Source organism: Neopsephotus bourkii, unplaced genomic scaffold (genome assembly GCF_033783945.1).
Source record: "Neopsephotus bourkii isolate Nb327-2 ecotype Australia unplaced genomic scaffold, CSIRO-AGI_Nbou_v1 NB_1652, whole genome shotgun sequence".
Lineage (NCBI taxonomy): Eukaryota > Metazoa > Chordata > Aves > Psittaciformes > Psittacidae > Neopsephotus > Neopsephotus bourkii.
This window is the reverse complement of record NW_026902126.1, coordinates 545,263-555,864: the sequence shown is the minus strand read 5'-3', so window position 1 is coordinate 555,864 and position 10,602 is coordinate 545,263. Positions and strand designations below refer to the sequence as shown.

Sequence of the window (10,602 nt, the reverse complement as noted above, 5' to 3'; positions counted from 1 at the left end):
TCCACAGCAAATCATCACTGCAGGTAAAACAACCTGGTTTGTTAGGAATAGGTCCTGGCAACTCAAACCATCCTTTGTAGCTGCTGACAGTGGAGAAGGGGCCATGGGGCAGTGTTGACGGGAGCTGCCTTTGTGCCCAACAATCAAGGAACACACTACTGGTAAGAGCATAGCATGGGGCATGCTGCCCCACAGGATCGATGCTGCCTGTGCACAGCATCCTGACCCAGGTCAGCTTTGTGCTGCTCCTACACTGAACTGCTTCCTTCCCAAAAGGTGCTGCATTACAAGGAGGTTTCCAGGGTCAGACTTGCTTGTTTCCAATGGCAAAGGCAGCTCTCGCAGATGTCCGTTGATTTGACTGGGGTTGACACAAGCAGCTTGGTGAGCTCAGCTCAACCAGCGTCCCCAGAAAGAGCCTGGCAGCACCTCAGCCAACGGAGCCCAGGGCAATCCCTGCAGTGCAACATTGCCACATCCTCCAGCCATGTGGAGCCTCCCAGAGCCTGGGAATGCTGAGAGGTGAGTTTGGAGGATAAACAGCATTGGAGGATGAGCAGATTTAACTGCCCTCCAGGAGGAAGTGTCCAAAAGTGCCTCTTTTCTTCAGTGATCTGGCATCTCAGCCCAATTATGGGAGAATTATAGAGCAATGATGCATTTGCCTTTTATTAATGGTGACAAGCACATTGACAGTCTGTTCCCCAATTAACTATGATCCAGCAGAGGGGAACAACAGGGATAGCTGGGAATACCTGGCATCTCCTCCTGGCTTTGATGCCTTGTGGTAGCCTTGGAGCAGTTCTTTGTTGGAAGCTGAGGATGCCATGCCATCCCTTGGGAATGCTGGCAGTGCTGCTGCTATTTGGCACTGCCACAGCTCTTCCTCAGCACAGATCTGGGCCAGCTCAAGGGTTGCCATTGCCAGTGCATCATACATCACAGTTATGATTTTGTCGGGGGCAGCAAAGGGAGATTCTGATATAGATAGTAGGAAAGAGTAAGGCTGGAAAGGCTGAAGGTGTAGCCTCAGGTTGGTGCTCCCTCGGCATGGTTGGACATGGCTTGGTCCATGGTTGTGCCAATGGGCTCCTGTCTGGACCCTTAACCTCTAAGGGGAATTTGAATGGTGCTGTTGGCTATGGAATGGCAGAGGGATGCTGGAAGCATTATAGCTGTGCCATAGGAGACAATGTGTAAGAGGCTGGTTTTTATCCCTTCAGTTCTGAGGCCGAATCCAGGGAATGGGAAGCGACCAGGTCCCCGCAGCCGGTAGATGGCACTGATTCATTTCACTGCTCCATGGAAGCCTCCAGTGCGCTGCAGCCTCCCCCCTGGACCTTTTACACCTTCTGCCTTTAGAGGCAGCCGTCACGGAGAACATATTTCGAGGTTGAGTAAGGCTCTGGCTTCCTTTTGGAACTGTTTGTACCGGGATACAAATCGCCTGTCAGTGCGCTGCGGAGGCTCGGGGGATGTGACACTGATGAGGTGTAGCTGTGGCTGCGGCACAGCCCTCGCGTCTCCCTGGAGCCTGTGTCTGCTGCTGGGCTGATGCTGTGATCATCTTACCTGAGGAGATGTGATAAGGCAGCAATATTATGGTCCTTTCTCTCTGGCTTTCCTGGGCCATGTGTTAAGCAAAAGGGAGGACTTGTCTGCCTTCCCCTTCCAGCCTCTGGTCTGGTTGTGCTGCAGAGAGGGAGCACTTTGTCTCCATGAACCTTGCTGTGCTGGGGGTCTTTTTTGTCCCCCCTCCTACCCGTGTACCATCTATTTCCCATGCTCTTGGGCAGTGCCATCAGGGCTTGCTGGCAACTGGTTGCCCTTGCGTAGCTGGGTTAAACTGAGGCAATGAGGTGGCACTGCTCTGCTTGAGGACATGGGAAAGGCTCCCTGTCTGTACGAGGGTCTGGTTGTCAGGAGAAGCCACTGGCTGCAGAGGCAGAATTGCCCGTTGAAGTGTGGGGATTTGAATGGATGAACAGATGGGCAAGGAAGAGCTCAAACGCCTGCTGGTAAAGCTGCCACCCAGGTCAAAGCAAGGTGGTTGTGACAAATGGGTTTGACATTCTTGGCTGGGCTCTTTGCAAGGCAAATGGAAACCACGTCCCGGATCCAAGTGCAAGACCAAAGGGATTTTTAATTAAAGGGAAAACAGAAGGGTAAGCAAAAAGCAAGAGCTGGATTGCACCGTGGTGATTACTCCTGCTAGCTGCAGAGGCTCTGAGCAGGGGGTTCAAGGCTAAGGGAACGGTTTAAAGCTCTTAGTACAGACATTGAGAAGCACAAACAAGGACTGAATAGAAAGCTGAAAACAAAGCACCAAGATGGTGCAGAACAGAGGGCTTTGTTGGCCCTCTTAGCAAATAATGAGGGATGAGCGTCTCAGACAGATTGGTTTGTGGCACTGGGAATAAATGGACAAAAGGAGGACTTTCAAAGCAATGCTGCAGCTGAGCGGGACAGAGCTTTGTAGCATCAGACCAGTGAGCCTGTTTCAACCAGCAGGTCCCAAGCAAAGCCACTCTGTCGTGTCTGGGTATAATGAGGAAGGCAATTTAGAGGGAAGAAGGCAATAAAGAGTTCCATCTGTGTGGAAGAAAAGCTCTTTCATGGTTGCACTTGTGGTCAGCATGGTTTTCCAATCAGCTGTGTGAAGGTCTGGGAGGCAGGGGGGCACAGAAACACCCATCCAAAGGGAGCAGGGAATGCTACAGGGCTGGTTCTGACCCTAGGCAGGGGCAGAGGTGGAAATAGCAGCACTTGGAACACCTCCTTCTAGTATTCATGGTGAGTTTTCAGCCATGGTGATGGTAGCTAAGGGGAATGGGGAGCAAACCTGAGAAATCTTGGGAATATATTTTATGGGAGAGGGCATAGTTTCTTATGGCAGGTCCTATTCTTGCTGGATGTTGGAGTAAATAACATCAGCTCTATGGAAGCTGAGGGGTGTAGATGTATATGTTCCCAAAGGACACTCCTTCGGTCTGTTTCTAACACCAAACCTCACTTAGGGACATCTACTTGCGGTCCCCAAGCTCCGTGCCTCAGAGGGGACCTGAGAGAGAGCTGAGGAGTGGCTGCAGGCTCCTCTCCAGCCCGTCCTTGAAGCAGAGGTGCAAATGCTGACTCTTTTATTACCCAGTCGCTCTGGACTAACTGCCACATACACTTGACTAATGTGACTCCACGCCAGGCAATCTGGAGATATATTAAACCCGGGAGCTGCCGCGGCGATGATTTGCATGTCAATAAGAGAAGGGAAATTGCCTGCCACAGTCTCCTCTCTGGGTTGTGATCCTGTGGAGTGCCAGGTATCCCCAACCGCAGCCCATTTAATTGATTCCAGGAGGCACTGGAGACCTCCTGGGATAATGAGGGCTTCTGGGGCAAGATGCTCACTTAATCTCTTGCTGTTATCTCCCTGCGCCTCTGGCTGAGTGAAGGGGGAAGTCAGCAAAAAATGCAACAAAAGTGATGCTCGGTAAGAGAGATTTAGTGTCAAAACCTCTGTAGGCGCATGCTCCTGCTGCCCATCCTCATGGCACACTGCACGCAGCTTCCCTGCCCGCTGACCAAACCCTAGGGAGCACAGAAACCTGCTCAGGACATGGCCCAGGGATGCAAACATCCTCCTGGTGCTTTCCAGGTACATGGGGAGCCATGGGATGAGTGTGGGATGGGGAAGTGCCTGTGCTGCAGCAGAGCCCTCTCCTCCCCCAGGCACGTTCCTGGGGGCACGTTTGAGAGATGCAGCATTTAATAGCTCCAGCTCTGCACGCCTGCTGTCTCCAGGGCTTGTAATGTAGGATGAGGAGGGCTAAAACAGGCAAGAGGGGTAGGTGTGTTGTAGGAGCAGATTACAAAAGGAGCTATTTTACCCTGGAAGAGTCTCGGCTCGCCCCTGCTAACGTACTGACAGCTATCGGTTGTTCCACAGAGATCTGGGAGGGTGAAGCTGCAGCTTGGCCCTTCTTGCCAATGCAGTGGTGGGACAGACTGGGCTGAAGGTGGTGCATCCCGCAGGAACATGAGGCTCCACAGTTGGGGTATTCAAATGGCTCTGTTTGTGTTGTTAAAAGCACAAACCAAAGCAGGTGGATGAGCCTTTGTAAGTGATAAAGCAGCTCTGTGGTTGGTGACAGGGGTGTGGAGACCTGGCCTTGGGAGCCCTGTGCAGTCTCAGCACCTACACTCAGAACTAAGGCAGTGGTTGGGAGAAATGGATGTGGTAAGCACCCTGTGCTGCTCTCAGCAGAGTTCAGATGCTGGCCTGAGGGTCCCTCTGGAAACACGGAGAAAGAACATGTGCAGTTCCCACCTTCCCATGGATCTCTATTCATTTTCCAGCATGTTGCTAAATAAGATGTGTTCTCTGAAGTTCCTCCAAATCAAAACCCAGGCTCCCCTTTCCCCCCTGCCATTAACAGTGCAGAGCACAGCTCCTATTTACTACCAGCAGCATATCTCCAGCTCTCTCAGGTTCCTCCAGCGCTCTGCAAGGCTCAGAGTTGTTAAACATTTCACTTTATATGCCTGGATTTAATTACTTCAGAAATGGAATGTTAAATCTCCTTCACTGGGCTTTATGGATTTCAACAGGAAGAGGCAGGGCTGGAACAGGAGCTCTGTGTAAATCTCTCTGTGCTGTATGTAGGGCAGCAGCTTTCGCAAGCGCTCGGCATCGCATGGGAGCTCCTCACTTGTGCCATGCTCACACAGCTCTTCCCTGCAGACACTGGGCACTGCTTTGGCCTTGCCCTGAGCCCTGTCTGCTGGCTGCCTGCTCCCAAAAGGGGTGATGCTGGGCCTGGAAAACCTAAAGGACCCCTTCCACTGGAGCAGCTTGCTCCAAGCCTCTGTGTCCTTGAGCACTGCCAGGGATGGGGCAGCCACAGCTTCCCTGGGCACCCTGTGCCAGTGCCTCAGCACCCTCACAGGGAAGAGCTTCTGCCTAAGAGCTCATCTCAGTCTCCCCTCTGGCAGGTTAAAGCCGTTCCCCTTGTCCCTATCCCCAGGAATCCAATGCAAGTAGGGCATGCACGTGTGCCTCCCTTTTCTCAGAGCTCTGTCCATTCTGGCAGCAATTATAAGACTGCCATTTCTCCCAGACATGGCAAATTGCTTCAGACAAGAGCTAAGAGCCCTGTGGAGCTCCTGCAGTGGAGCTGAATGTCTTGGTAAATGGCCAGTGCTGGGGCATCATTCAATGCAGCTCCTCTGGGGATGGAGCCATAGCTCAGGCCCTGGTGCTGCTCAGTGGATGCAGCACAAGCCCGGATGATGCTCTCTACTTTGGTGGGGATCAGCATTCAGGGGCTTTTTACTCTAGAAGGAAGCAGGAATGTTTCTCCTTGGTCCGCATTATGGCTGATGATCTGTGTCCTACATCCAGGGTGAGCATGGCGGAGAAGAGCTTAAGGGTGGAGGTGGCCCTTTGCTGCATGATCACTTGGCCTCTGCTGCGGGATGGCTGCATCACTCCTAGGTCCAGCTACTGAATCAGAGACAGCACAGACACCAGCAGCTCCCTGGAGGTCAGGAGTAAGCAGCAGCCTCATAGGAAATTAGCCTCTTCTCTAGTTACTTTACTTGCAGACGTTCGGGTGATGCTTCTGGTGACACCTGGGGTTTGTGCCTGGGCAGGCTCCCCAGCATCCCAGAGCACAGCCCTGGTAACAAGCAGGCTCCTGCAGAACCCAATCTTCGCTGTGATTTTGTTCTTGTTTAGTTATTGCATTTAGTCTTTAGTGACTACGGAGCTGACAGCTGGTAAAGATTTGCACAGGGCATGAAATTGAGTTAATTTTAATGTCTAATCTGTGCAAAGCTGAAATTTGGTTTCTGAAAGCCTTGCTTTGCCTTATCAGTGCTGCACATCTGCTTCACGCATTAGCCTTTGATTCCTAGAAGTTCATTTTCCCTGTATTTCACCAGGATAAACAATTAGAGCAGAGCTTTGCAATCTTTATGAGTGCTTTAACACCAGAGATCAGGATCCTCTGGGGTGCGCAGGATGTGTTCTGCAGGGCCAGTGAAGAGCATCCCTTGTTTCCAGCCTGTCTTCCTGAAGGATCTGCCACAAGGAGCTGCTCAGCCCTTGCTGCCGCAGCATGTTGGGCAGTGTGCTCTGGGATTACACCACACCAGCTCTAAAGGGGCTCCTTCCAGCCAGCACCCCTTTGATCTGCTTCCCTCCAGTGTGCAGAAGTCACTTCTAAGCCTTTGCTTGCCCTCAAAGCATGAAGCTGGCTTCAGAACTGGGCTGTGCTATTCATTTCAGCTTCTCTTTGGTCTTTTCTTGTTCACCTCTCGTGTGAAGAAGAGTTAAGAAGGAAACGACCAGTGCCCAGTGTGTGGTATGCTCAGGGAATACAGACACAGTTCCTCACATAGCAGGTGCTCATAGAATTCCCATCTCCCAGTTGCTGAGACCAGGCTGTGCCCTGTTAGGGCTGTTCTGGGGCTCAGGGAGGAGGCAGCAGGTAAGTGATGTACAGGAGGTCAAAATAACACAGTGGCTGCTGAAGCTGGACCAGTAACTAGTCTCATGTCTAACAGGGATGTTGTAAACACCTTGTAGGAGCTGTTCCCTACAATGTACACGAGCTGGGGCCTGGCCTTCCAGCTTTGGGAGATGATGACGAAAGGAGTGTTTGGTGCTTGTGAGGTGTCATTTCTGATTCAGGTCTCCATGCCAGAAGTGTTTGGAGGATCCAGGGATGCAGATGGACCACCTGAAATTGAGTATTTCCAGTTGGGAGAGATGTGAAGGATACTCTGAATCTCACAAAGGGAGTGTGAGAAGGCATCCATCCATCTAGCTGTGTCCCCAGGCGGTTACCCTTACACAGACCAGGATGGCTCAGGTTTGTTCATGTGCCAAAGGGAACTTCAGATCCAGACAGCAGACAAGGGGGGTGCTGGGGCAGTGATGCTGGAAGCAGACGGGTGGGACTGGGCTGAGCTGGCCAAGATATGTCCCAAGGGGCTCCGTCCACCACAAGCATGATTCAGTAACTGAAGTTCAAGAGAGCACATGACTTGTTCTGCACCAAAGATCTTGGCATCACTTAGACATCAGCTATGCAGCTCCTTGGGATGCGTCTGCTTCTTCAGGTGGGGCAAGGGAAGCCTGGGGCGGTGAAAGGACAGGCTCTGATGGTGCAGCCATGAAGCTGGGGCAGAACCCAGCTATTGTGGAGTGCCCTGTGCATCCCCAGCCTCCCTGCCTGCCTTGTGTATGTGGTCTCTGCTTGTGAAGTGGCAGAAAGCAGGAGCAGGGGTGGATTTGACAAGAGCACAGGAGTCTTGGGTTTCTGTAATGAGCTGGAATTACAAACCCTGTGAATCCAGCGATGGGAAACGAGTGCGCTGCTGTTGTCTCGATGGGAGGTCTGACCTTTCTGAGCTTGAAATTCAGGACTGAGAAAGCAAAATCCTGGCTTTTTTGGCAGATTATGTGAGTTTTCCTCCAGACCATCTGGAATGGAATTTGGGGTTGGATTTTTTCGTGCTTTAATGTGTCTTTTATTTTGCAGACAAGACATCTAGAGCCTGGATAAGGAATGAGGCAGGGGCAGGAAAAGCAGCAGGCCTGCAGCTTGTGCACAGAAGCCATTTGCGAAGGCTGTGATGCTGCTGAGCAGCCTCTGCAGCATGGGCAGGAGAGGCTCCTGCTGCTCTCCAGTGTCAGCAGGGTCCATGGGGAGCTCTGTCCTGTCCCTGCTGTGCTTAAGCCTTGCCGGATGCGACCAAGGACCCAGCTTGGAGCCAGAGCTGGGTCTAAAGAGCCTCCATCACTCAATGCTCCCAAACAATGTGGAGTCTGAACCCTGGCATCTGCATAGCTCCTGAGTAGGACCAAAGGGATGTGGTGGGGGAGCTGCACGTTGGCACCAGCGAAATCCCAGGCTGGTAAATGTTGGCTTTGGAGGAAGAGCAAGTTCTAGCAGGGATGAGCTGTGCCTTCATCTCACCCCGCATGCAGTGGGCTCATGCATACCTTCTCTTTGCTGGTGTTTGTTAGTGCTGCTGCTGGGAAGATCCTGATGGGAATCAGGCTCTTGGCTCGGGCAGTTGCCTGTTGAAAGAAATCAATACCATGAAGTATGCACCTCACCATGGGTGAGGTGCAATACGGGTGTTGTGGCAGGGGGTTGTAAACCCTGCTTTCTGGAGCTGCCCCCATGCTTTCTGTATTCCCTCTTTCTCTGAAATCCAAACCTTTTCCCAGCTCCTTCCTTTGCCTTGATCCTGCTCATCCTGGGGAGGAGAGGAGGTTGGCAGGGCAGGAATTCCAGGCAAGAGAGCCATAAACTGCTGCTGTATTTTGCACAGAGCCATGCGTGCCCCCACCACAGGTACTGCTGTGACCCAGGGACCAGTGGCCTGAGCAGCCTGCCCTTCCACGCTCTCCTTGTTTCATCCCAAAGAAGCACTGTTTTGCTGAAGGTAGTTCATTTGCAGCAGAAGCAGACAGGTTGGTGGCAGCTGTGTTTGAATGCAGCTTCCCTGCTGCCTTCTGCACAGGGCTGCTGCTGCAGCGGCGTTCCCTGCTCCGTGAGGATTGAACACAAACACACGAGCAGCTCCTGGGTTAATGGGAGTGAGAGCATCCCCTGGAGTATCTCTGTTTGTCTGGAGCGTGCTTCGTGGCCAGGCACTGTTTAAATCCATGGTTGGAGTTGTGAGGCTTTGAAAGCCACTTCTCTGTGGGCACCATCTGAGTGCTGGTCTGAAGTGGGGCTGAAATCCTCTCCTTGGGATCCTCAAAGCACTTCCCGGTGCTATGCAGGCCATGGGGTGATGGTTGTGATGCTGCTGATGGCTCCCTGCTCTTGTTTGGCAGCTGAATGGGAGGAGAGGAGGTTTGGAATAAGCAAGCCCCATGATCTAAAGTGAGTGAAATCCCATTTTCTCCTTGAATTTCGGAGCAGCAAACAGACTATTTCCCTGTGACTTTGCCGGCTTGATCTATAATTCCTGAGTGACGGGGGACCAGCACTCCAAAAACAAGCTGCTGGGTGATGGATATCCTTGATGGCAACAGGGATGATGCTATGGAAATAGGAGAGATCTCAGGGATGCAGAGGTGCCTCCATCCCTCATTCCTGGGACAGGTCATGGTGTGCTGAGGCTCAGGGGTGCAGAGCTGAGCACTGGCAAGGCAGGGAACAGCAATGCTAGGAAGTGATGCGTGGCAGGAGCAAGCGATTCCATGTTGTGTTTTCCCCCTCTTGGTGCACAGAGTTTTATGTACTGGAAAATGTGTTGTTACTGGAGACGATGTTTTGGCTGGGGCTTGTACACAGGAGCGCTGCTAAATAGAAATGAAAGGCAATTGTTATTGCTTTCAAGCATAGCTTTAATTTTTCCTCTAATCCCATGGCACAGAAATGCAAATCCTGTGCTTTTGTGGAGAAGGAAGATGCTGTTTCCCTGCCTCTCTCAGCAGCCATTCTGTACATTGGAGAGGATCCGAGTGCTTCCAGCAGTCTGTTCCAGTTCTAATTTCCAAGGAAAATCAGCTAAAGCCCTCCCAACCCAACCGGCTCTTTTCTGGTATTCCAGTGATGTTCGAGTCAATGCTCTGCCTAATTAGCTTGTAAATATTACTGCAAGGTTGTTTGCTCTTTTTAGGCCAAGCACACCACGTTAGACAGTAAATGGAAGGAGAAATGCATTATGCAAGCCACGAGGTAAAAGCATCTGTTTCCCTCTCTCCTGCTCCCAGCACAAGCTGCTGCTTAAATGGAACAAAGACACAGCTCTGAAAGGTACCTCTTGTTTGGGGACAGAGGGACACACTTCAGGGTGCTGGGATTGCAGGTTCCCTGAAGGACCACGCAGCTGGAGCGTGAGATGTGTTGGAAAGCATGGTAGAGAGGGGGAGATGCACCCTCCCTGTTAGCACAAGGGGATGCTCGCTGGGTACGCAGGCAGGACCAGGGATGGATGCGGCTTTGGGGCTGGAGAAAAGCAATTCAGGACTGTGGCTTCTGATTAAAATGACTTCACAAGGACGGGAGGGATTTTGATGTTCCCAACAAAGCTGTGCATTTGGGCAGATCTTGGCTCCTGGAGTCGCTGGGGAAGCTGTGGTATTTCTTGTTTTTAAACTTAAAATAGCCTGGAATAGGCTCTTCGTGTTTCCTGGCGTCTGCTTCATGTTCCAGACCAAAGGGAGAGTCACCATGATGCAAACAGGCACGAAAAGCTGTTACAAGGCCTGGGTTGAAGTCCAGGTGTGTTTTACAGGCCCATGACAGGTAATGCAGGAGCTGTTCCCCTGATAAGCGCTAGTTTGGATCCCAATAAAAACCACATCAGCTGCAGGCCTTTGGCAAGAACTCATTTTACAGTGGTTATTAAAGGCTGAAGTGAAGTGCTCGGGGATGGGCCCCAGGGCACATCAGTGAGGAGAGAAAGCAGAGGATGAACTCCAATGGAACATGTTTTGGGGCTCTGAAAGCCATCTTTACAAAGAGATTGGCATTATCAGTATTTGCAGTCTAATGTCGTTTTCTGCCTAAGTAACATCAGGGAAGTGTCTTGAATAGTTCCTCATTTTCCCAAAGGCTCAGCGTTCGGAAGGAA

General features: G+C 51.6%; 1 long non-coding RNA gene across 2 annotated transcripts; it reads left to right on the top strand.

The window, feature by feature from the left end:
- The first annotated feature begins 25 nt into the window (after positions 1–25).
- Positions 26–8,377, top strand: LOC133223730 (uncharacterized). 2 transcript variants are annotated; one of them, XR_009728669.1, is made up of 4 exons: positions 26–1,392; positions 5,399–5,547; positions 6,692–6,872; positions 7,545–8,377. It is a non-coding gene; the product is annotated as an uncharacterized LOC133223730 (long non-coding RNA). The 2 variants fall into 2 exon arrangements; XR_009728668.1 differs by lacking the exon at positions 26–1,392 and having other exon boundaries at positions 4,872–5,547.
- The last annotated feature ends 2,225 nt before the right edge of the window (positions 8,378–10,602 follow it).